The sequence below is a fragment of the Lissotriton helveticus genome, chromosome 3_2 (genome assembly GCF_964261635.1).
Source record: "Lissotriton helveticus chromosome 3_2, aLisHel1.1, whole genome shotgun sequence".
Classification (NCBI taxonomy): Eukaryota; Metazoa; Chordata; class Amphibia; order Caudata; family Salamandridae; genus Lissotriton; species Lissotriton helveticus.
The window spans coordinates 498060730-498083442 of NC_136062.1; the positions used below are offsets into that span (position 1 = coordinate 498060730).

A 22713-nucleotide genomic window follows, 5' to 3' on the forward strand; every position below is an offset into this window, starting at 1 on the left:
TCAAACATACTAAGACAGAGAGTGGGATAGTGAGGAAGAAACAGGAATAGGAGGAGACAATCAGATTATCGAAATCCATGTCAAATCTGATGAAGAAGAAGGTCACATAGGGACCGAACAGGTGATCGACACACCTCCAAGAACTCCTGAGGTTGAAAAGGGACAGATAGAAATTAGGGCAAAAGTTCAAGCGGAAGAAAATCAAAAGGTTTGAAGTGCTTGAACAGGATCAGATAGAAATAGACGAATATGTTCAGGACGCAGAGATTGAAACATCTAAAAGTCAAATTGAGTCTACACCTGAACAAGGCCAGCTTAGCAACCAGGCAGAAGAAACTGAAATAAGACCTGGGACTAGTCAGAAAGGAAGAGAGAAAGCAGAAGCGCCACGACCAAACGAAAATAAAAGAGCATTAGAAGAAAGCCAAACCACAGTGCCAGTTAAAAGATTCAAGAAAAAGAATAAAGAACCAAGGTACATCAAAAGACTGAGACTAAGACTAAAAACAGTAGAAGAAAAGCTTGAGCAAAGAAAACAAGGCTCCAGTAAAACAGAACAAACTGGAGAGAACTCCAAGCGAAGAAATGATCGAATAAAAAGATTGAACGAAAAGTATTAGGATCCTGAATGGACTTACCTGGTGTTGGAGGAATTTGAAGATCTTGATATAACTGACGAAAGTGATGAAGAATTGACTGCTGACCAGTCTACCGAAGAAGACGAACCAACCTGAAGTTGCTCAGTGTAAGCTACCTGTGCAAAGTTGCAAATGGAAAGCTTCTTTTGAGAGAAAATGTCTGATTCAAATGTGAATGGAAGACCTAGACGCACTTGTTGTAAAACATGCTGCAAAGTATGTGTATGTAGTGTAGCTTTAGTATTAATATTATGGATAGGACTAACAATTACTATTCCTTATATGATGAGTAAAGATACTAAAATTGACTCTACAAAGACTGTGACGAAAGACACAGAAGAGCTGACACCAAAGTGTAGATGTACATGAGAGAGCACTTAGCGTTAGACAAACTAAATTGGACTTAGAAGCACCAGATGAGGAAGGACTACATTATCACGGAATAAAGAACAGGACTCATTTAAACGTATTCGCAAACCTTTTAGTGCATTATGTAGAAACTATGGAAATAGAAGACTGTTACGTTTGCATGAAGCTACCTACTTCTGTAGCTGAGGGAGTGACATACCATCACTTGCCACTAACATATGGAATTTCCTGTAGTATTTTAGCTAGCTTATTTTACAAAAGAGGACCGTTACAGTACTATTACTCTAACTCAGACGTGATATTTTCTGAACTTCCTATACGTGGAAATCTGAACCCTGTACATACCAAAAGTGATGTCACACGTTATATGGGAGAATATTTTTTGACTATAGGTACCATAGATTTAGGTGAAGCACATAGAGATAACTTGACCTGTTCATTACATGAACAAGAGAAAATGTTTCTAAACATGGCAGAGAAAAGAAGAGAAAGTTTCCAAAGAAAGGCGAATGATAAAAGGCAGAAAGCTCCTAAATGGGCTGAAAACATGGGAAGCACCTCAAATGGTGGGGCTGCTTTGTTGCTGGATTTTGAAAGAAAAGGGAAACGTTGTCTTCACCGAGAAAAGACGTGTTATTATAATAACATTTTCATTGGTTCCAGTCAATGTGAACACAATTACAAGGTAATTGGAGGTTGGGGTTTCAAAAATGGGTCAGAACCTGTGTTTCCCGGAATTTGTTAGATATGTGGAAACAAGGCTTATTTCAAATTGCCGGATCACTGGTATGGAAGCTGCTATTTCGGAATGGTCTTCCCGAAAATATACCATGTGAATGAAATTGCTGGAAGCAGTGAAAACACTAATGCTTTAGTACGTATTAGAAGAGAAAGTATAGGTGAAATAGTGGGTAGTATATTTAGTGCATTGATACCTGCAGTGGGAGTGGTTCTGAACACACACAGAATTTGCAAATTGTCAACAGTAGTGGATCGGTTATCTACTGACACTGCTGGAGGTTTTCTGATGATCAATACCGAAATGGTTGCGGTCAGATCAATGGTTTTACAGAACAGACTTGCTCTTGACACTCTATTGGCAAAAGAGGGCGGAGTCTGCAGAATGTTGAAAGCGCAACATTGTTGCACTTACATACCTGACAAAAGTGTGGAAATTAAAAGGTATGTAAGGAACATTACAAATTTGGAGAAGGAACTCAAACCACTGGAGGTTGATAGTGCCTGGAAGAGACTTTCTGATGGTTTCTCCGCTGTAGGTCATTGGTTTTCCAATTTAGGTAAAGGTTTATTGTTTAAGGTACTGATGCCAATTGCAGGAATAGGTTTTGTCATATTCCTCATATTTGTCTGTTGCAAATGTCGCAAACACCAAAAGAAATATACTGTGAACAAAAGAGGCGTGAAACGGAGTGTGAATGAACCTGAATTAGAGGAAATGAATAATCAGATTTATAAAAGGGCGAAAAATTCTCACCCTAACAAAGATACGAAAGAAAAATTGAATCGAATGTTGGAAGAGATTGGATTGGGCAAATTGTGAAAGTTGGCATCTGATTCTATTGGTTTTGTGATGATAGTAAATATCATCAAAGAGGGGATTGATGGAGCAAGAATTTGCACGTTACGCGGCTTGCTTGTATCAAGAACCTCGAATAACAATAATGGGATATAACCAACATGTTTGTCTTACTAATTTCCCATTTTATTTTGACATCTGGGGTATCCGAGAGATGCTTGCTTATGTGTTTATTAACCTTAACAAAGCTAACCACTAAAAATGGCCGCTGCTTGGCGGGAAGTTAGTCTGCGCATGCGTTGGTCACACTCACGTGACGTACTCGCAGTTCTGGTGGGAAATGTTTGCTCATGCGCAACACAGCTAATATGGCCGCTTTGTCTTCTCATATGCTCCGTGCTTGCCAAGCTGCTTTTGCAAAGTTGTTTGTTATGCATTTACCCTAACGCTATAGATATTATAAAGTACGGGGTATAGAGTAGATATTCATGGTATACAGTGTATTCATTTTTTCTGTATTTCTAAATTGTTTTCGCTTACTTTTCACGTATCGCTTTATTTGGGGCCCGAGGAACTCTCGTGATTCCATATTAAACAGCCTTACTGCGCATGACAGTCTTCCGCCGGTGGCATTGAAAACTTGCCAACCCGAATTCCCAGCCAAGATGTGCCTGGGAAGATGCACCTTCGCCTAGCAGAAGAAGCTGAATTACTTTCAATGTATCATAATTCATAGATGTACTATTGTAATAAGAATGTTAGGTCATGGGAACCCCAAATTCAATAGGCGGTCCCAGATCATGTAAATGCAGGCTTGTAGAAATGAAATGTGATTGGTGTGTTGACCTATCCTACTTGGGGACCAATCGAAATTGGGGATTCTTACACTTGCAACATTTGGGGGGTGGTACACTGACCCAAAAACAGTATAACTAGCCTAGGTTTAGCTAGAGAAATTGTCCGACTTGTCCGAACAGCTGACCTGTCACTGACCCAACGCACTCAATAGGTGATTGATACAGAGGGCTGTGGAGCACTCTGTCCGAAATTTCCATAGACTCAGAAGGTTTTGTTAAAGAAACCTTAAGTGCTGGCGGAGCACTTTGCTGGGGAATTCGATAACCCAATCGGGGTTCTGACTGATAGCTGCAGAGAAGGTGGAGCGCAGGCGTTGCTTCCGAACTGCAGGTGCTGGTCTTACCTTGGTGGTCCCGTCCTGATCCTAATCTGAGTTTCCTGTCCTATCCTGGGGTGTCCATTCTGCACCTGCTGTCCTACTGATGACTGTCCTTCCTTGGGGTTTCTCCCGTCCTTAACTGACCCGTGGCCAGGGTGTGTCTTCACACCATACTAGGTAAATATAGTGCTGAAACTCTATTCTGCACCTTCTATTTTTCTGTCTTTTGCTTTAATAAAGACATACTTTGCATATATTGATTTTCCGCAAACTACTAAATGAAAAAGCTCATACATTATTGATTGTTTTCTAGCATGTTCCTATTTTTCCCTACATACTGGGCATCTTTTGAACGGAGTTCTTTCCATGTGGTGTAGGCCGCACGGCGTCGATAGGCCTAACGGCCCACTTCGGTGACCGGAATGGAAACGGTGGCGTCGAAAAGTCTTCTGGTCAACGTCGACGGTAGTTTGTAGAAGTTTGAGGAAGTTCTGCGCTTCGAAATTGCAGAAAAGTCGTTTTCTAGCCGGAGCGGGGAAACTTTCATCCGAACCCAGTGGCGGAAAAAAACAATCTAAGGATGGAGCCGATGCCCATGCGCGGTATTGTCCAAGGGAGGAGTCACTTATCTCGGGACTAACAAAGACTTCTTCCAAGAAGACAACAACCTGCAATAAGTGTACAATCTGCAGCTCATATGCCTCGAACACAAAATTCACCCAAATATTCACGACCTGATTGACAATTGGCAGAGCATCACTAAAGTATGGCTGGCCCACATCTTGACAACGCCACACCGCTGGATCAAATCCAGAGACAAAACTATCAAAGAAAGAGCAGCAGTAGTGGTGGTGGTGGTCCTCAAGCTCATTAATCACCTCATTTCAAGAATTGTCCTGCTACAGAACAATATGTTACCCACTACTCATCTTGTCCAACCTTCACGTGCTCACCTCCACTAAGCTACAGTCTTTAAATGTACTCAGATCTCTCTGATGGCCAGCGCAACACCATCCTGGAATTTCTATCAGTGACAACAGCCTCTGAAATGTGGGTTATTTGAACAGCTCGTGCAAACAACCAGGTCGCTCCTAAGCCGCATCCTTCTTTTTAGAAGGACTGAACTTTCTCCAACTGGTCTCTTATGCTATGTGCAGCTAAAAACTCGCTCTAATCAATCTTTGCAAGGCCAGGATAAATGACAAATGACCACCGCCGACTTAAAACATGCAAAAATATGCACAACATTAAAAGGTCAAAAAAAATCCATCATTCGTCCCATTTCCGAAGCTGCAGAACCATCAGCTCCATCACAGACCTATGTCCAGTCCGCCTTAGAACAACTGTATTACATCCTATGGTAGTTCTGGTAAGGTGTCCATGAAGGAGCAACCCATCCTCTAAAGTAAACTGTACATCCGGCCGCAAGATGTAAAAAGCTGAACACTTGCTCGCAGTCCATTTTAACAAACATTTAGAAGGCACTGGTGATCACAGGCAAGCATTTATAATTTTCAAGTTTATTAAATATGTTCACAAGCAACTTGTCGAATTCAGAAGTAAAGACGTTTTTATAAATTAACATGTTATAATGGGTAGGCTTTATTTTACACATTCAAAACCAAGTAGAATGCACTACCGAAGAAGGCACACCGTGCTTCAGTCAGCACAACACAACCTCTCACCTTAAGCATCAAAACAAGCAGAATAGCGGTTCCTAAAAGTAGAAAACTACCCTGCTGGGTCACAGCCCACACTGTGTCACATACATGGAATCTCCCCGCCACTGCGGACCATACAGCAATAGAAAAATAATGAAGTAGGCTTCAGAACATACAAAAAGGGCACAACCAGAATCATGTTTTGGTTTGCACAGAAAATATTTGACACATTTCAGCCAATAAGTCCAATGATGCACGGCTCCATAGTAGGCTAGCCCAACATGCGACCAATGGACACTGTGTGGGCCCCTAGCCATTGAGTGTGGTACGCAAGGTTTTCTTTTTATTACTTTTAATATGTCTGGGTTGTGGGTCCTGTGGAAAGAAAGACCATCCACACTTGCTCAAGAGACTTTGCGTCAGGCTGTAGAAGGACCCACCAACACCAACCAGACAACTGGTACCCGATTAGATGCCAGAGGCCACTCACAGCATTCATACTCAGGCTGTCCCGCCTCGGGACAGAGAGGGTCCACACTAAGCTCCTGTGCATCCTTCTCTTCTCAGACCACTTAGGATGTGTAAAAATGTCAAGAAAATCCAAGCTTAGGAAGGAGCCCAGCTTAAAAATGAATTTGGATGATTCACTCGATAAAAGGCATTTTATCATGCATAATTACACCAATAATAACCCTTTAATTGATGACGCACCACAATCAGAATTGTTTTCCAGCACTTATTATGATCCAACTGAGCGACCTTCTTTTCTGATCACCAGAAGATCGAAGCCTGCAAGGATTCAAGTTTCTTCCAGACAGATACATGGAGATGCTTGCAGCAGGGACATAATCCACTCATCTTGTGACCGCCAGGTTACAACCATCGACGCCGCTAGGACACAGCTTCGCTGTGAGCTATCTCACTAGGATTACAACCTGTGCCGGCCCACTAACAGGACACAGCTTGGCCGTCAGCCATCTCTGTAGGACTACAACCTGTGCTCTGGAGAGGCACACTGACAGGACACAGCTTGGCCATGAGCTATCTCACAAGGGTTACAACCTGTGCAGACACACTGACAGGACACAGCTTGGCCGTGAGCTATCTCACTAGGGTTACAACCTGTGCCGGCACACTGACAGGACACAGCTTGACCGCGAGCTATTTCACCAGGGTTACAACCTGTGCCCCGGAGAGGCACACTGACAGGACACAGCTTGACCAATATAACTGGTGATGTGAATACAACTGACTGAATATGCATAAGGCTGGGGACCAGGGTAGGCGGAAGGGGTCACATGGACTGGTATTTCAAAACTGGCATGACTGAGTTCTCATACACCAAACCATATATGCTCCCAAATGCAGACACTTCTTTCTGAACTATGAATTCAATTAAAAGGGGAGGGTGAAATGTACCGGGGCCATTGCCAACACTCCTTGAAAGGGACAGACTGGAGAGGCCCAGGAGAAAACAGATACTGACGTCCTCCCCAAAGTAAGAGAAGTTGGACACTGCCCAGGAAGAACCACGAGCAGTAGGCTTCCTGCTTCAAATAACACCTAACATAAAATAAACATTACCCAAACACGAAGCAGCTGAAACAAACGCAAGATACGTATGTGCGTACTGGACAGAGCACTCCATCGACAACGGCAATTTCTAAAATGAGACAGACAGAAAAACGGTGCTTTACACCTAGATATCAAGTATTAACAGAAGAATGCATCAAGATCGAGTCAAGGGGAGAAAAAACTATCAGCCAGAGAATGGTTGCAAAAAGGCCATTGAAGTTTCTTGTAACAGATTAGACCAGTGAAGCTCTGTCTGCGCGAGGAACAGCCATGTTGACTTTCATTATGGTCTACAACGGGGAAGGCACAGGTGCCTTTGTACAGGTGCCTTTGTAGATACCTTTCCTACTGTACATGAACAGAAGAGCAGCTGTGGTAAAGCCAGGATACCCTGACACCAGGCCCTTGTTGAAGCCACCCTGGTTAAGATAAAAACCAGTGAGGATGGATTGAAGACAGAAATAAAAATCACACTATACAAGAAAAAACTAGAGGAGGTGAACAAAGATTAGCGAACACAAAGACTTCCTGATGCAGAGTAAGGTGAACAAGTAACAGAAAGACTTAAAAGAGTTTGCCCACGAGAAAGTATACCCATATATAAAGGAAGATTACACAAGTCAGGAGAAGTCAGACTCTGGGTCATCATGTAAATGTAAATGTAGTTGAGCTTATATAGCGCACAGCTACCCGCAGTGGGTTTCCCGGCGCTTGCTTAGGGAACCCTTCCTGGTATTCCCCTGTGAGATAGCAGGGTATCCACAAGGTGAAAGTCAGGCATCCCGCCGCGAGGGGCCGTTGTGGAGATTAAGCAAGCTATTGCCCAGAGTCGCAGAGTGTGAACCCGTGAGTCGAGGAGGCACCGGGCCGAGAATTATCGAGTCCGCGGAATTTTTAGCCCAAGACCCGCCGAGGCGGGGAATTGAACCCTGGTCCAGGACCGATCTCAGCTCCGGGTCTGCCGCCTCTAACCCCTGAGCCACATCATACCAAGGAGATTCAAGCAATTCAAAATTTGACCAGGAGGGTTGGTCTAGTGATGGTTCAGGCAAGAGCTGGAGAGGCAGACCAAGAAGAGGGAACTACAATATAGGCTACCAACCACCACAGATGTACCTGTGGCCAGGGTCATTTGGCCCGGTTCCCTTCCATGGACCACCACCATTCCAAGGACCACAACATTTCCAGACAGGCCCCTTCTTCCAGCCAAACTACAACCAAAATCGTTTTTTAGGACAAGGCGGAAGGAGGGGAAAACGGGGCAGGAGAAACAACTTGAGCAAACAGGTCTGATGGGAAGACAGCAACACACCGGTAAGCACAGGGAGTATGACGAAAGGTCCCATAGCGGGGACAAGCAACCACCAGAATTAGTAGTTAACCTTTCAGATATCACTCTGACCACAGAGATAGTAACCACCCTAAATAAAGGACTTGGATTTGTTCCAACTGCTTATCTGGACAAGTTCCTGATAAGATGTTAATTGAGTGAGTTTTTTTCGTAAAATACGAATTAAAACAGTTTGTGGATAAAGAGAAATTGAGTGAAGATCACAACCATACATCCTTGCGTCTGAAATCAAATTTCTTTCCATCATCCTTGATGCCCCTGAAGTGTTGGCATTTGAGGAAGGTGTTGCAAAGGAGGTTGAACAACTACCCGCTAGACGGGATACGTATGACAACTTGAGCAACAACAAAAAAAAGAGATGCCCTTAGAAACCTGAGCACAAGAACAGCCATCACTATCAAGCCAGCGGACAAAGGCGGGGCTACAGTGATACAAAGCACCACGGCTTACCGAACTGCCTGTTTAAATCTATTGGTGGATAAAAAGTATTATAAACCAATTACCAGAGACCCCACTACGCGTCTCAGAACGACTATAAATACAATAACTGCTGAAGCACTGAACCGTGAGTGGATAAACAAAACAAGCATTTACAATGCAACGGTTTCGCCTTTGGAAAAGTTTGAGCTATCGGCATTGTGAATTACAAACTTTTTATTTATGTGTTGGTTTTGAAAACAGATAAATAAATGGCATTGTCATTTACAATGGCAATAGCTTAATCTCTCGCAAATGCGATTTGTATTGCATTTTCAATGCAATAGGTCACGTATTTAAGCAAGTTTATGCTATTGACATTGCAAATAATTCGTTTTATTTATGTTTCAAAAACCAAAACATAAATAAAAGGTCTCACACTGCTGTCTCTCACACTGCTGACTCTGCCTTGAACACACCCACTGCTGTCTCTCTCACACACTGCTGTCTTTCTTACAGACACTGCTGTCTCTCATACACAATGTCTCTCACACTGAAGGTGTGGGTTGTTTCCAGCTCATCCCAGCTCCCCAGGTTTAAAAAAAAAAATCTGATACGATATAAAGGGCTTTAATGCTTTTGGGTCAAGTTCCCGATATAAAAAAAAATGAACAAAAAAAAAAGTTGCATTACCACCTAAACAGAAAACTCGCTACTACTAATATATGAGGAGGACACTACCAATTCTAGTAAACAAAAAAAACACCAACGCTCCAATTTAAACAGAAAATACACCCCCCCCCTTGCATGCAAATAGAAAACATACACGCTAATACAGCACACTTCCACTTATACGTAAACAGAGCACACACTACAGCTTGTATTTAACCAGAACACACACCACTTGATTGTGAACAGAAAACACACAACCACCAGAATGTAAAACAGAAAACACACAACCACCAGAATGTAAAACAGAAAACACACAACCACCAGAACGTAAACAAAATAAATACTGCCAATTGCGGCTAAACAGAAAACCCTACCATTTGACTGTGAACAGAAAACACTACCACTTGCACGTAAATAGAGGAAACACTACCACTGGCAACAAAATACAGAAAACACTACAACTCGCTTGATTGCCAACAGCAATCCTGAGGGCCCCGGGATTAAACACGTGCCAAGTTAGTGCTGGGTGAGTGACTGAGCGCAAAGATGGAAAAGTGAGGGGATAGATGGGCTGCTGGACTAGTGGGTGAGAGTATGAATGGATGAACAAGGTCTAATAAGTACAACTAGGAAGGAATATTAGGAAGGAAGGAAGGAAGGAGGGCTGGGGACGGCAGCAGCAGGTCAGCCGCCGCACGGGGGCAGAGACTACAGTGCAGGCCATGACAGTAAAATAGAGGCAGGAGTAGGACAACTCATGTCATTGAGAATCAGAAGCAGCAGCACGCCAAACTGAGGCAGCAGCACGCCGCCCGAGATAGAAGTGCAAAGACCGCAGCACAGTGCGTGCTCACTGAAATAGAAGCAGCACAGCCTGACTTTAGGCACAGGCGACACATTACAAAAATACAGACATTTAAAATACAGGGAGTACAAGCTAAAGCCTGACGACACTAAGCCCACGGATATCTGCACAGTGAGTGACCCAGGCACCACAAAGCAGTTTGCGGCGACTGTAACCAACGGAAATCTGTACAGTGAGCCGCACTAAAAGACAGAGGGACTGAGGGAGTAAGGTGCCTCATAGTGAAACTCAGAAGCAGTAACGCACTGCGTCACACAAAGCTCGAGGACAGTGGCACAAGGACTGTCACGGAAAGAGGCCGCATGGCAGTGCATCATGCACGCCGGTAAAACAGGCTGAACCTAGTCTGCCAATAAAATTCAGGCATATCAACACAACATCTGACACTAAAACCTAAGGGCAGCAGCGCCCGGCACCTAGTACCCAATGGCATCATCGTCTAACACTAAGCTCACAGACAACCCATCACCTAGGCCTAAGGCACAAATGTATAAAGACATTTTCTCCCACTAAAATTAAAGATCAGCATCACGTTGTTTGACATCACTACATGGACAAAATTGAGCCTGCAGCAAGCACAAATGCATGCAGTGTTCCATACCTTGCAATACACATATACACCTATCTTTATAAGTTCAAAACTGCCCCGATTTGATAACCTAGGGCACTTTTTTTAGCCATCTAATCGCCAAATGGGCCACCTTTATTTTAGTGCCCAGGCCTATTTCCTACCCCAATCTGACCTTGAATATACACTGATATAACAAGAAAGCATGTGTCGGTAAAACAATGTGGCCTGCAGCAGGGAAACAGTGCAATACTCCACCTATATACACTGGGTCAGCACCACCAAAGAGAGATAAACATAGGAGCAATCACTTCTCACGTATGCACAACGACTGCCCAACTCCTAACGCTGGGCCAGCTGCCCTGCCGCTGAGACAAAAACTCAAATTATCAGCTTAGTGCTTGTATATAATTCACGAGACGGCAGCTCAGCATCTGTTATTGAAACACAGGGATAGCAAAACAGAGGGCCGAACATTAAAAGGCAGAGGAAAATAGCCCAATGCTAGTCTTAAGTAAATGCAATGTTTTGAAATAGCACGTCTGCTTTAACAGCTACCTCCCGTTAGACAACATACAATGCTTATCCAACAGACATTTCTCACAAATATGACCTGCTTCTCTCTAGATCGGGTAGCACCAACCTATCGTTCTTCCTAGCTAAGAGAATTCCAGTCCACCATAGAATCATAGCAGCATTCCGTGCCTCACTAGTTGATTTTCGAAGTGTATTGTTAGAACCCTAGGAGCAGGCTGCCTCGTCGACTTTAAACTAACAACAACTTACCACTGGATCGCTCTAATCTTTTTCTTTGTACATCCTGTTGCAGAAAGCTTTCTTCTGGGTCCTAACTGCTGCCTCTTATACAGACCGTGGCTTGGGCACCAACACCCCTTGCCTATTCCAGCCTAGGTCCATTTGTTGAGTGCCTCCGTGGAGTTCAATGTGAAACCTGCAGTTCGCATATTCGGCGGGAGTGGACACGGACGGCGGGAGGGGGCGGGAGTGGACGGCGGGAGGGGGCGGGAGTGGACACGGACGGCGGGAGGGGGCGGGAGTGGACACGGACGGCGGGAGGGGGCGGGAGAGGACACGGACGGCGGGAAACGTGCACAGGACAGCAAGGGGGCGGAAAGGCACACGGAGGGGGCGGGAATGGACAGCGCATCTGAATTCACTTTCAGTGAAAGGGGAGGGAACGGCAAAAAACGTAACTCCGCCCTGGGAAAAAATCTCCGGAACGCCCTCGAATCTGGTCCAGCCTTGATGGACAGATCCGGCACCCAATGGCTAGCCTCCATTTATGGAGCTAACCAATGAGAGCCGGGGGACGTTCCAGGAGTCCTTATTGACGACATAGGATTTCACCTGCGCTGAAGAGCTGCGCAGAGCGCAGCCTTCGGCAGGCGAAACCCAAAAACGATATCAGAAGAGTAAAAAGACCGACCAGATGGGAAGATAAAAGTTATCTACACAATACACAGCCCAGTGTTTGGGCAGCACACACTGCCCGATCAAAAGCGCCACACGTCGTGTTATGTAATCCCTCTAGTGCAGCCCCTTTCCATACAGCAGTGGGACCCGAATTCGGTCAAATCCGTCTTTTCTGGACCGTAGTGCCAAATGAATGACATCTAAGCACTACTCTGGGCACTAGTGGAGACTGAGGTGTCACAAGTCACAGGGTTTGGAGTTGCCGATTCACTTCCGTGTTTAGGTGTCGAGTCTCCCGCCTCCAGGCCGCGTGTTAAATTGATCACTTTTGGGTCATGCTTTTATCCGAGTCACCTCTGGCCTCCGCTTCATGAGCTCACTGCAAAAAAAATAAGCCAGGAAGCATCGGGAGCAGCGCAGATTGTCAGAAGTACAGTCTTTGGCCTCTTTGCTGAGACTACAGAGGCTTGACTCCGCACTTCGCGTGTGCCCGCAAAACCTCTTACCACCAAGGCTTATCTTCTTTAGCAGGGACGACTACAGGCGAATCGCTTCACTGCCTTCGATATAAAGGTTTCAGTCACTCATTTATTCGAGTGCAAATGAATTACATCTTTTAGTCATTTGAGTAAAAAGCCACGTGCCTAGATAATTGTGTTTACCTATGTGTGGATGTCAGACGTCTTTAGTGCCGAATGCTAAATAGTGCTGCTTTTAGGCGCTAACAGAGCTACTACCCCCCTGTACTGAGCTAACTGACTGTGCTGTTGAAGACTGTAGTGACTACGAGTTAATGGTGATAAAAAGTGCTTGCAGGGCTAGATCAGAGCCATTCTCCGGCCAGTGTCTCCATAACCTCATAGTCTGTTGGGTTGGGGCAGAGTCAGTCGTCAAGCCGCGCTCCTGCCGGCCATTAGCCCCCAGCCAGACCGGCCACCCAGGGTAAGCTCTGGCCAAGACTCGAGGGCAGATTAACTGCAGAAATGACAGGAGTGAATAAACCCCATCAGGAGACGGGGGGAGAAGGAATCCGGGAGGCAGGCGAGGCATTCACCAGGAAGAAAAGACATTCATTGACCAGGCGCCGCAGGAAGCAGGGCGATCTGCAGACACAGCTGCCACCCGCAGTCTTAAGTGTCACCTTAAAATAGATAGATTTTCTTTTCGGTGGGGAGAGGGTGCAGAGGGGGACAACAAGGGGGTGGGGAGAATCAAACTCCACAGGTGGGATGGAGAAAGGTTTTGTTGGCGGGCTCCTCCCCGAGGGGGCAGGGACTCGAGCTGGGAGGCCGGGGCTCGGCGAGGAATAAAAAGACACATGGCGCTTGGAGCGCGGTAGAGGGTACAGCGTCCACGCCGAGTCGCCTTCTCCCAGGAAGCAGCCAGCGGGCACGGCTGCGGGCAGCACAGACCGGTGACTGTAGCACCGCAGCACGGAGATCAGACGGGGGAGCGGCCCGCACTGCAGAGGCACAGGTCCTCGCCCTGCCGCAGACAGGGGCTGGTGCTCGGATGATTGAAAGGGTGCCCACAGAGGGATATCAGGGTGCTGCGCCCACAGACCCCCGCCACAGGGCACGAGAAGCCAGCCCTAGGAGGCACCTCCCCGGGCGCACCTGCCACCAGCCCTCGTCCTCGCACAGCCCCGGACCCATCCTGAAAACTTCAACGGGAAATGGAAGATGAAGCACTCGGAGAACTTCGATGAGCTACTCAAGGCGCTAGGTGAGTGCACGCGGGAGTGGGGAGACCTCCCCTGAGTGGAGATGGGGTGTTGGGTGAGCCTTCGGGGGCGTCAGTCCTGCGTGAACAGTAGGTGGGCGCAATGGCAGTGGGTGAATTATCCTATCGGTCAGTATGTGGGCGACGACACAGCCCTCTCTTGCTGTGGGCGAGTGAGTTCTCCAGGTGAGTCGGCGGTGCAGTTGGTGAGTCATGGACATGGATGGGTGAGTTCTCCAGTTGTTGTGGGTGAGTCCCGTGGGAGGTGCGGGTATGTGCTGGTGCTGTGCTGCGTCCTATGGGAATGGGTGGTTGAGTTCTGTCGGTGCTGTGTGTGAGGCGTTTGGGAGTGGGAGGATGGGTTAAATTGGTACTTTGGGGTAAGTCCCAGTCCCTTGCGAGTGGGACGCTACGTTCTGGTGCCGTGGGGAGTCCAATGGAGAGGGTGGACGAAGACTCCTGTTGCTGTGGGTGAGTCCCGTGGGAGTGGGTGGATGGGTTCTATCGGAGCTGTGGGTGAGTTTCATTGGAGTGGGTGGGTGAGTCCTGACGCTGAGTGGGTGATGGAGTTTTATCGGATTTGTGGGTGAGTCCATTAGGAGTGGGAGGATGAGTTCTGGTGCCGTGGGGGAGTCCCCTGGGGGTGGGTGGATGGATTCTCCTCGTGCTCTGTGCGAGTCCCGTGGGAGTGGGTGGATGGGTTCCAGTCGTCTGCTTGTGTCCGCACCCAACATCCAGCACAATGGCTGCGGAGGGGTTGGGGGGGATTTGGTGGGGAAGCGCTGGAATGAGAGGCTGGGGGCATTAAAAAGAAAAGTTTAAAAAAAAAAAGAAAACTTACCTGACTGCCGACTTCAGAGTCTCTCTCTTGCCTGTTTTCACTGATGGGCACAGCTGACTCGAGTTGCACGAACGGGAGGGGGGCGGGAGAGAACACGGACGACGGGAGGGGGGCGGGAGAGAACACGGACGACGGGAGGGGGGCGGGAGAGGTCACGGGCTGCGGGAGTGGACGGCGGGAGGGGACACGGACGGCGGGAGTGGACACGGACGGCGGGAGGGGGCGGGAGTGGACACGGACGGCGGGAGGGGGCAGGAGAGGACACGGACGGCGGGAAACGTGCACAGGACAGCAAGGGGGCGGAAAGGCACACGGAGGGGGCGGGAATGGACAGCGCATCTGAATTCACTTTCAGTGAAAGGGGAGGGAACGGCAAAAAACGTAACTCCGCCCTGGGAAAAAATCTCCGGAACGCCCCCGAATCTGGTCCAGCCTTGATGGACAGATCCGGCACCCAATGGCTAGCCTCCATTTATGGAGCTAACCAATGAGAGCCGGGGGACGTTCCAGGAGTCCTTATTGACGACATAGGATTTCACCTGCGCTGAAGAGCTGCGCAGAGCGCAGCCTTCGGCAGGCGAAACCCAAAGAACATGAGTTTTTGAACTGTGAAGACCCTAGAATACCGGTCTTCTATACCATACCTAAAATTCACAAAGGCAAGAACCCACCCCCCAGGAAGACCTATCGTATCTGGAATCGGATCTCTACTGGAACTCCTATCTAAAAACATTGACTGGTTCCTCCACCCTCTGGTTACGCGCATCAGGTCTTGCACACAAGACAAGAAACATCTTCTCAATGTCCTCCAAGATGTCACCTACAATCCATTGCATAACATTCTGGTGTGTTTGGACGTGGAAGCTCTTTACACGAGTGTCCAGCAGGAAGTGAGCATCCGGACAATCAAAACATTGATGCGCCTTGCACTCAGAGAACTTCTTTAGATTAGATGACCAGCTGTATCTACAAGTCCATGGTTCATCAATGCGAGGCACGTTTGCGCCCAGTATAGCGTGTCTATACATGGGACAACTAGAAGAACACATTTGGGCCCCCAACCCCTATTCCAACAATATAAAAAAGTGGTGGCACTACATAGACGACATCTTGGTCGTGTGGGAGGAAGATGTAGCTATGCTAGGAGACTTCCATGAGTGGCTAAATCATATAAATCCACACCTAAAATTCACTATGTCTCACAACCAAGAACAGGTATATTTCTTAGATGTGACAATCAGTGCTAAAAATGGGGAAGTTGTCAGCTCCCTGTACACAAAACCAACAGATAGGAACAGTTTATTACACTTCAACAGCGCTCACCCCCGTGCTCTGAGAACCTACCTGTGAGCCAATTTCTGCGTATTCTCCAGAAATTGCGCTGATCTTAGCGAGTACAAAGCAGAAGCAGAGAACCTGACAAAGAAACTTGAGGAACGATCCTACCCCAAGAGAATCATGGAGAAAGCAAAAAAAAAAAAACGATCCCGTAATACACCTAGGGAGGCTCTACTGGAAACGCACCAGAAAGAGGAGCTCAACACACTAATATGTGTGACAACTTCCAATGCATCATCTAATGATATTTAAAAAATCATGAATAGAAAATGGCCAGTCCTAACATCTAACAATCTGAATTAAAAAAAAAACATGTTTTCTTTTAAAAGAAATAGGAGCCAAAGAGACGCTCTTATACACACAGACCTTCAAAAATTGAAAACAACACACCAAAGCACGCTTTGGAACCAGCCACAGGTTACGGTCCATTACCCGTGCGGGTCCTGTGTGGCGGGCGCGTTCATAGAACATACGAAGGAAATAGACCTAGGCATGCATTATGCGTGGGAGCGAAGATCGCACACTAACTGCAACACAGACAAAGTTATCTATGTGATAAAATGCCCATGCCAACTCATGTACGTAGGAATGACAGAGAGGAAAGCAAAGGTGTGCATAAACGAACATAGGAGCACAATCAGAAGGTCCATTTTGGCTACGAAATTAACCGCAAACTATTTGGAGAAAAGACATAGACCGTCCCGTCTCTACTGTCAGTGTACAAACATTACCAGTAATACCCAGTTGAGAAATTAAGATGTGAAATTTGAATACAAGATCTACGATCAAGATTATGATCATTTTAATAAACTCAGAATTCAAATGTAAATTAACACTCACACCAACACAGACCTAATCACCCGGTACTGCACTACAGCCGTCCAAATGACGTGAAAGGGGTTTAAACAAAGTCCTTAAAATTAGAGCGGGTTCAATAGCGAATGGCACTATACACCTTCAATAACCTGGAGATGGAGGTAGCATCCCGTGTAGAGAGTAGCCACATGTCCAAACTTACAACCGCTTATTCACACATCCCATCCAGAGGCACAATGTCCTTAATTCCAGCCCGTAAACACACTCTCACTGTGAGCACAGTGATCTGAATTGCACTCCGTTACTTAGCAACAAACGGGGACCACATCTCCCATGATTCCATAGCGAGGTACGAGGACGCACAGAACACGACCCCGGTAGTGGGCGGGGCAACGCAACCCCGGAAGTAGGCGGGCAGCGTCTCCAAACATCGTCATGTGTTTCATTTTAAAAACCCTGAACGAGAAAGCCTCCACTCCAAGCGGTAGCAATCAGAACATCTTTAAAAGCTAAAAACTTCACAGTTAAGGACCCGGCAGCCGAACTATGTAATACAATATTTGCCATATGGGTCCAATATGTTAACTTTAGATATTTCTTACACAGTACCGTCAGCTGTTGAGGATCCTCCCAATAATGGAATAAGCCTAGCTTTCTCAACCATAATATAACATGTTTGAGCCAGGGAATATCCTTACTTCGGTCAGTTCTTATAATTTCCTCCAGACCTTCTCTATAATGAAGCAGTTCGGGAGTTGACAAAATTCTAATCCAAAAAAAATAACGGCCGTAACAGCATGATGGTCTGTGCGTTTTATGTTCAGGTCCATGCATACTGGAATTAGGGGTGTCCTAGTTGGAAGTTTTAATAATTTCCTGTAAAATTTATTTTCTTCTCGTTCGAAATTCTTCTTACAGTGTGACCTTCAAATCTCAGCCCCATAAAGTGCTGCAGATTGTGCTTTCATTTTGTATACTTCCAGTGCAGGGGAAACAGTCTTAGATTAACTAGCCTCATGTTTTTTTAATATAGGTAGTGAGTTTTGGAGCAGCATTATCCTGCTCTTTTCTAATTGTCCCTGCCAAGACATTTTACTGTCCAGGGTGATTCCTAAATAATTAAAGCTTTCCACCTATTCCAATGTTTGATTATTTAAAACAAGATTCTTTTTAAATGACATGTGGATTTAAGGACATGTATTTAGTTTTACTAGAATTGATTTCGATGCCCTTCAATGAGCAATAAGTATTAAAGGAGTCCACTAGGCATTGGAGTCCCTTGGGGGTTTGTGAAATTAAATTTGTGGCATTCGCAAATAATAAAGCCGAGATAACATCACCCCCAAGTTGAGGGTAATCATGCTTGCAATTTAATAGATATTTGGGGATATCGTTTACATACAGTGAGAATAGAGTTGGTGCCAACACGCACCCCTGTCTTACACCTCTTCTCACTGGAATTGACTTGGATAATTCAGCCCTTGGTCCCCATCTGACTTTTGCAAAGTTTCCTGTGTGTAACCTAATTAATTGCACAAGTAGTTCATCTGGTACCCCTATATTTTTTAATGTGTCCCACAATTTGGCACGAGGGACCAGATCGAAGGCTGCCCTTAAATCTACAAAGTCAATATATAAGCTGCCCTTCCTTAGAGTAATATATTTCCAATAAATACATGTAAATCTAAACACTTGGTTGAATTTCATTAGTGATTGGATAAACACTAACCAGCTTAAGTTAAACCCAAACAAAACGGAGCTGATTTTGACGGGTGGTTTGGCCAACCCCCGGAATTCCAACTTTTGGCCTCCCACATTAGGGAGCCCCCCTCTCCCAGTCAGCTCGGTAAAAAGTATGGGAATCATCATCAGTAATGATTTAACCATGAAGGCCCAAATCAGCTCAGTGGCCTCTGCATGTTTTTTCCATCTCTGAAGAATTCGGAAAATTACCAGATTTTTGTCCACTGTGGCACTGACCCAAGTAGTGTTGCTTTAGTTATCTCTCGCATTGATTATGTGAATTCCCTGTACACTGGTATTCCAGTTTACCAGCTACATAGGCTGCAATTGGTTCAGAATCAGGCAGCTAGGCCTATTTTTGGTCAACCTAAGCACCACCGCACAAGCCCACTATTGAAAAGCCTTCATTGGCTTCCTCTACCCCAACCCTGTCCATTTAAACTGAGCTGCACCATCTAAAAAGCCCTTGCTGGATGTGGCCCTGCCTTCATTGCCTGTAAAGTACAGAGGTATATTCCAGCTCGTGATCTACGCTCATCAAAAAAAAATCTGCTGGTCTACCACAGTTTCAAACGAAAGTAACACGTAGGTCTCAGATATACAAATCTGGCCCCCCAGGTTCTGGAATACCCTTCCTTCCAATTTGTGTACCGCTGGCTCTTACACTCAGTTTAGAAAGCTACTTAAGACCTGGCTATTTACTCAAGCGTATAACTAGTCATTCACTGTCACATATCTGCCGTCCTCCCTCAGCGCCAAGAAACCGCCTGGTGAACGTGCGCTCTACAAATTACCTTTAACATAACATACAAACCTGGAGCAGCATACCCCGGCATCCACATACAGCAGCCTGCAGACATATACGCTCTGCTCTGTTGCACACTCACTCCCTAACACCACCGCATTCACAAAAGCAGAACAGGAGGCCGCTCATTCTCCTGCATCACACCCAAAGCATGGAACTACCTCACTTAGTTCCCGAAGAGGCTGAAGACCTGTTTCTTTGAGTAACTGCTCGACCACATGCCTACACACTTGTTCAAGCGCCTGGATACCATCATGGGTACTTATTTGGCTATACAAATCATCAAACAGTTGATGAACTGAATGGGAAACTGCTGCTATCTGCTCTATTGCATTCACCAGCTCCATGTGTTTCCCTGTTCATGTCCTGGACGGGCATCTCCTGGTGTGCCCTATTCATGTGCAAACAGTACATCTGTATACTGCGAATGCATCCAAGGTTCATATTGCATACATTGGTGTGCTCCAGACAGATCTTGTTTATGGCACCAGGCCATCCGACAAGATCTGGAGCTGGGGGTCATTTTTGGAGCCTGAGCTGTTGAATGTTGGAGGGGGCGAGGGTCACGCACCCCTGGGGTTTGGGCAGCCTTAGCATTGGGGGTGGAGGAGGTGCTGAGCAGTCTAGGCGTGTGTGGGGGGGGGGCAGGCTTGAAAGTGGAGGCAGGTAGCACATCCCAGCATTTTATCATGGAGGGGGCAGAGTCCAGAGACACCCTGTACCCCACCCAGCATTTCATCATGAGGGAGAAGGGGCTTATAGACGCCCACTTTTATCATGGGGGGTGGGGGGAATCTTCAGAGGTCCCAGTGCCATCGAGGGGGTCGGTCCTCTGTGGCAGCACGGGGGGGGGACACCTCATGGCCCAGTGAAGCCCTGTCACGGGAGGGGGGTGTGTGGGGGGGGAGGCTTTTGAGCGAAAGACGGGGGGGCGTTACTCTAAGGAAACCAGGAGGCGGCGGGGGGGGGGTCACAGTCTGAGGGCTGGAGTACTCCTGGAAGGGGGCTACCGAGGGGGGCACACTGAGGGGGGGGCAGTGGTTGAGGGGGATCTGTGGGTGAGGGGGGGCAGCGGTTGAGAGGTGATCTGTGGGTGAGGGGGGGCAGCGGCTGAGGGGTGATCTGTGGGTGAGGGGGGGCACACTTTGAGGGGGGGCAGCGGTTGAGGGGTGATCTGTGGGCGAGGGGGGCACACTTTGAGGGGGGCGGCGGCTGAGGGGTGATCTGTGGGCGAGGGGGGCACACTTTGAGGGGGGCAGCGGCTGAGGAGTAATCTGTGGGTGAGGGGGGCACACTGAGGGGGGCAGCGGTTGAGGGGTGATCTGTGGGTGAGGGGGGCACACTGAGGGGGGCAGCGGTTGAGGGGTGATCTGTGGGCGAGGGGGGCACACTTTGAGGGGGGCAGCGGCTGAGGAGTAATCTGTGGGTGAGGGGGGCACACTGAGGGGGGCAGCGGTTGAGGGGTGATCTGTGGGTGAGGGGGGCACACTTTGAGGGGGGGCAGCGGTTGAGGGGTGATCTGTGGGCGAGGGGGGCACACTTTGAGGGGGGGCAGCGGCTGAGGGGCGAGGGGGGGCAGCGGTTGGGGTCGCTGAGGCGAGGGGGCACACTTTGAGGGGGGCACACTTTGAGGGGGGGCAGCGGCTGAGGGGTGATCTGTGGGCGAGGGGGCACACTTTGAGGGGGGGCAGCGGCTGAGGGGTGATCTGTGGGTGAGGGGGGGGCACACTGAGGGGGCAGCGGCTGAGGGGTAATCTGTGGGCGAGGGGGGCACACTTTGAGGGGGGCAGCGGCTGAGGAGTAATCTGTGGGTGAGGGGGGGGCACACTTTGAGGGGGGGCAGCGGCTGAGGGGTGATCTGTGGGCGAGGGGGGGCAGCGGTTGGGGTCGCTGAGGCGCGGGCGGGCCTCTCCCCTCTCTTCAGTCTCCACAGAGGCCCCCCCCGGGGGCGCCTCCTCCTCCCCGCCCCGGTCGAGCCGCCGCCTCAGGCCCCGGGCGCTCTCTGGCGCCGCGCGCCCCGCCCGCCGCTCCCTTCCTCAGCGGCTCTAACGGCGCCGAGGCCTCGCGCCGCCGCCGGGGAGGGAGGGCCGCCCCGCCCGCCGGGTCACGTCCTGGGCCCCGTCCCGGGCCCCCGCTCACCTCACGGGCCCCGCCGCCCTCGCTCTCCGCTGTCTCCGGGAGTCTTCGCTCCGTTGCTGTTGGGGCTCGCGCCGACGAGGAACGATCCAAAATGGCGGCACTTCCGGCGCAGACCACTGGAGGGAAGCAGGGGGCGCCGGACGTGCGCACGGCTCCCCCCGCAGGCTGAGATGGACGAGTCCGGCGGGAGGCGGGAACTGGAGGGAGGCGCGAGGAGAGGAGAGGAGCGCCTGAGGAGAAGAGGGGGAGGGGGGGTCAGAGGGAGTGCAGGGGGGGGGGTCAGAGGGAGTGCAGGGGGGGGTCAGAGGGAGTGCAGGGGGGGTCAGAGGGAGTGCAGGGGGGGGTCAGAGGGAGTGCAGGGGGGGGGTCAGAGGGAGTGCAGGGGGGGGTCAGAGGGAGTGCAGGGGGGAGCAGAGGGAGTGCAGGGGGGAGTCAGAGGGAGTGCAGGGGGGGTCAGAGGGAGTGCAGGGGGGGGGTCAGAGGGAGTGCAGGGGGGGGGGTCAGAGGGAGTGCAGGGGGGGGGGTCAGAGGGAGTGCAGGGGGGGGGTCAGAGGGAGTGCAGGGGGGGGGTCAGAGGGAGTGCAGGGGGGGGTCAGAGGGAGTGCAGGGGGGGTCAGAGGGAGTGCAGGGGGGGGTCAGAGGGAGTGCAGGGGGGGGGTCAGAGGGAGTGCAGGGGGGGGTCAGAGGGAGTGCAGGGGGGAGCAGAGGGAGTGCAGGGGGGAGTCAGAGGGAGTGCAGGGGGGGTCAGAGGGAGTGCAGGGGGGGGGTCAGAGGGAGTGCAGGGGGGGGGGTCAGAGGGAGTGCAGGGGGGGGGGTCAGAGGGAGTGCAGGGGGGGGGTCAGAGGGAGTGCAGGGGGGGGGTCAGAGGGAGTGCAGGGGGGGGGTCAGAGGGAGTGCAGGGGGGGGGTCAGAGGGAGTGCAGGGGGGGGGGTCAGAGGGAGTGCAGGGGGGGTCAGAGGGAGTGCAGGGGGGGGTCAGAGGGAGTGCAGGGGGGGTCAGAGGGAGTGCAGGGGGGGGTCAGAGGGAGTGCAGGGGGGGGGTCAGA

The 22713-nt window shown here is 48.9% G+C and overlaps 1 protein-coding gene across 7 annotated transcripts in view; it reads right to left on the bottom strand.

Annotated features, from left to right (window-relative positions):
- The window catches only part of CELF1 (CUGBP Elav-like family member 1), a 427681-nt gene extending 405810 nt beyond the window's left edge, over positions 1-21871 (bottom strand). For 3 of the 7 annotated variants that reach the window (XM_078684496.1, XM_078684499.1, XM_078684497.1), the window contains exon 1: positions 21669-21807. The gene's annotated coding sequence lies outside the window, so the exon portion shown is untranslated. Of the gene's footprint in view, positions 1-21668 lie in introns of all 7 variants that reach the window. The other 4 variants (XM_078684502.1, XM_078684500.1, XM_078684498.1 and 1 more) reach the window with 4 other exon arrangements.
- Positions 21872-22713: the final 842 nt, after the last annotated feature.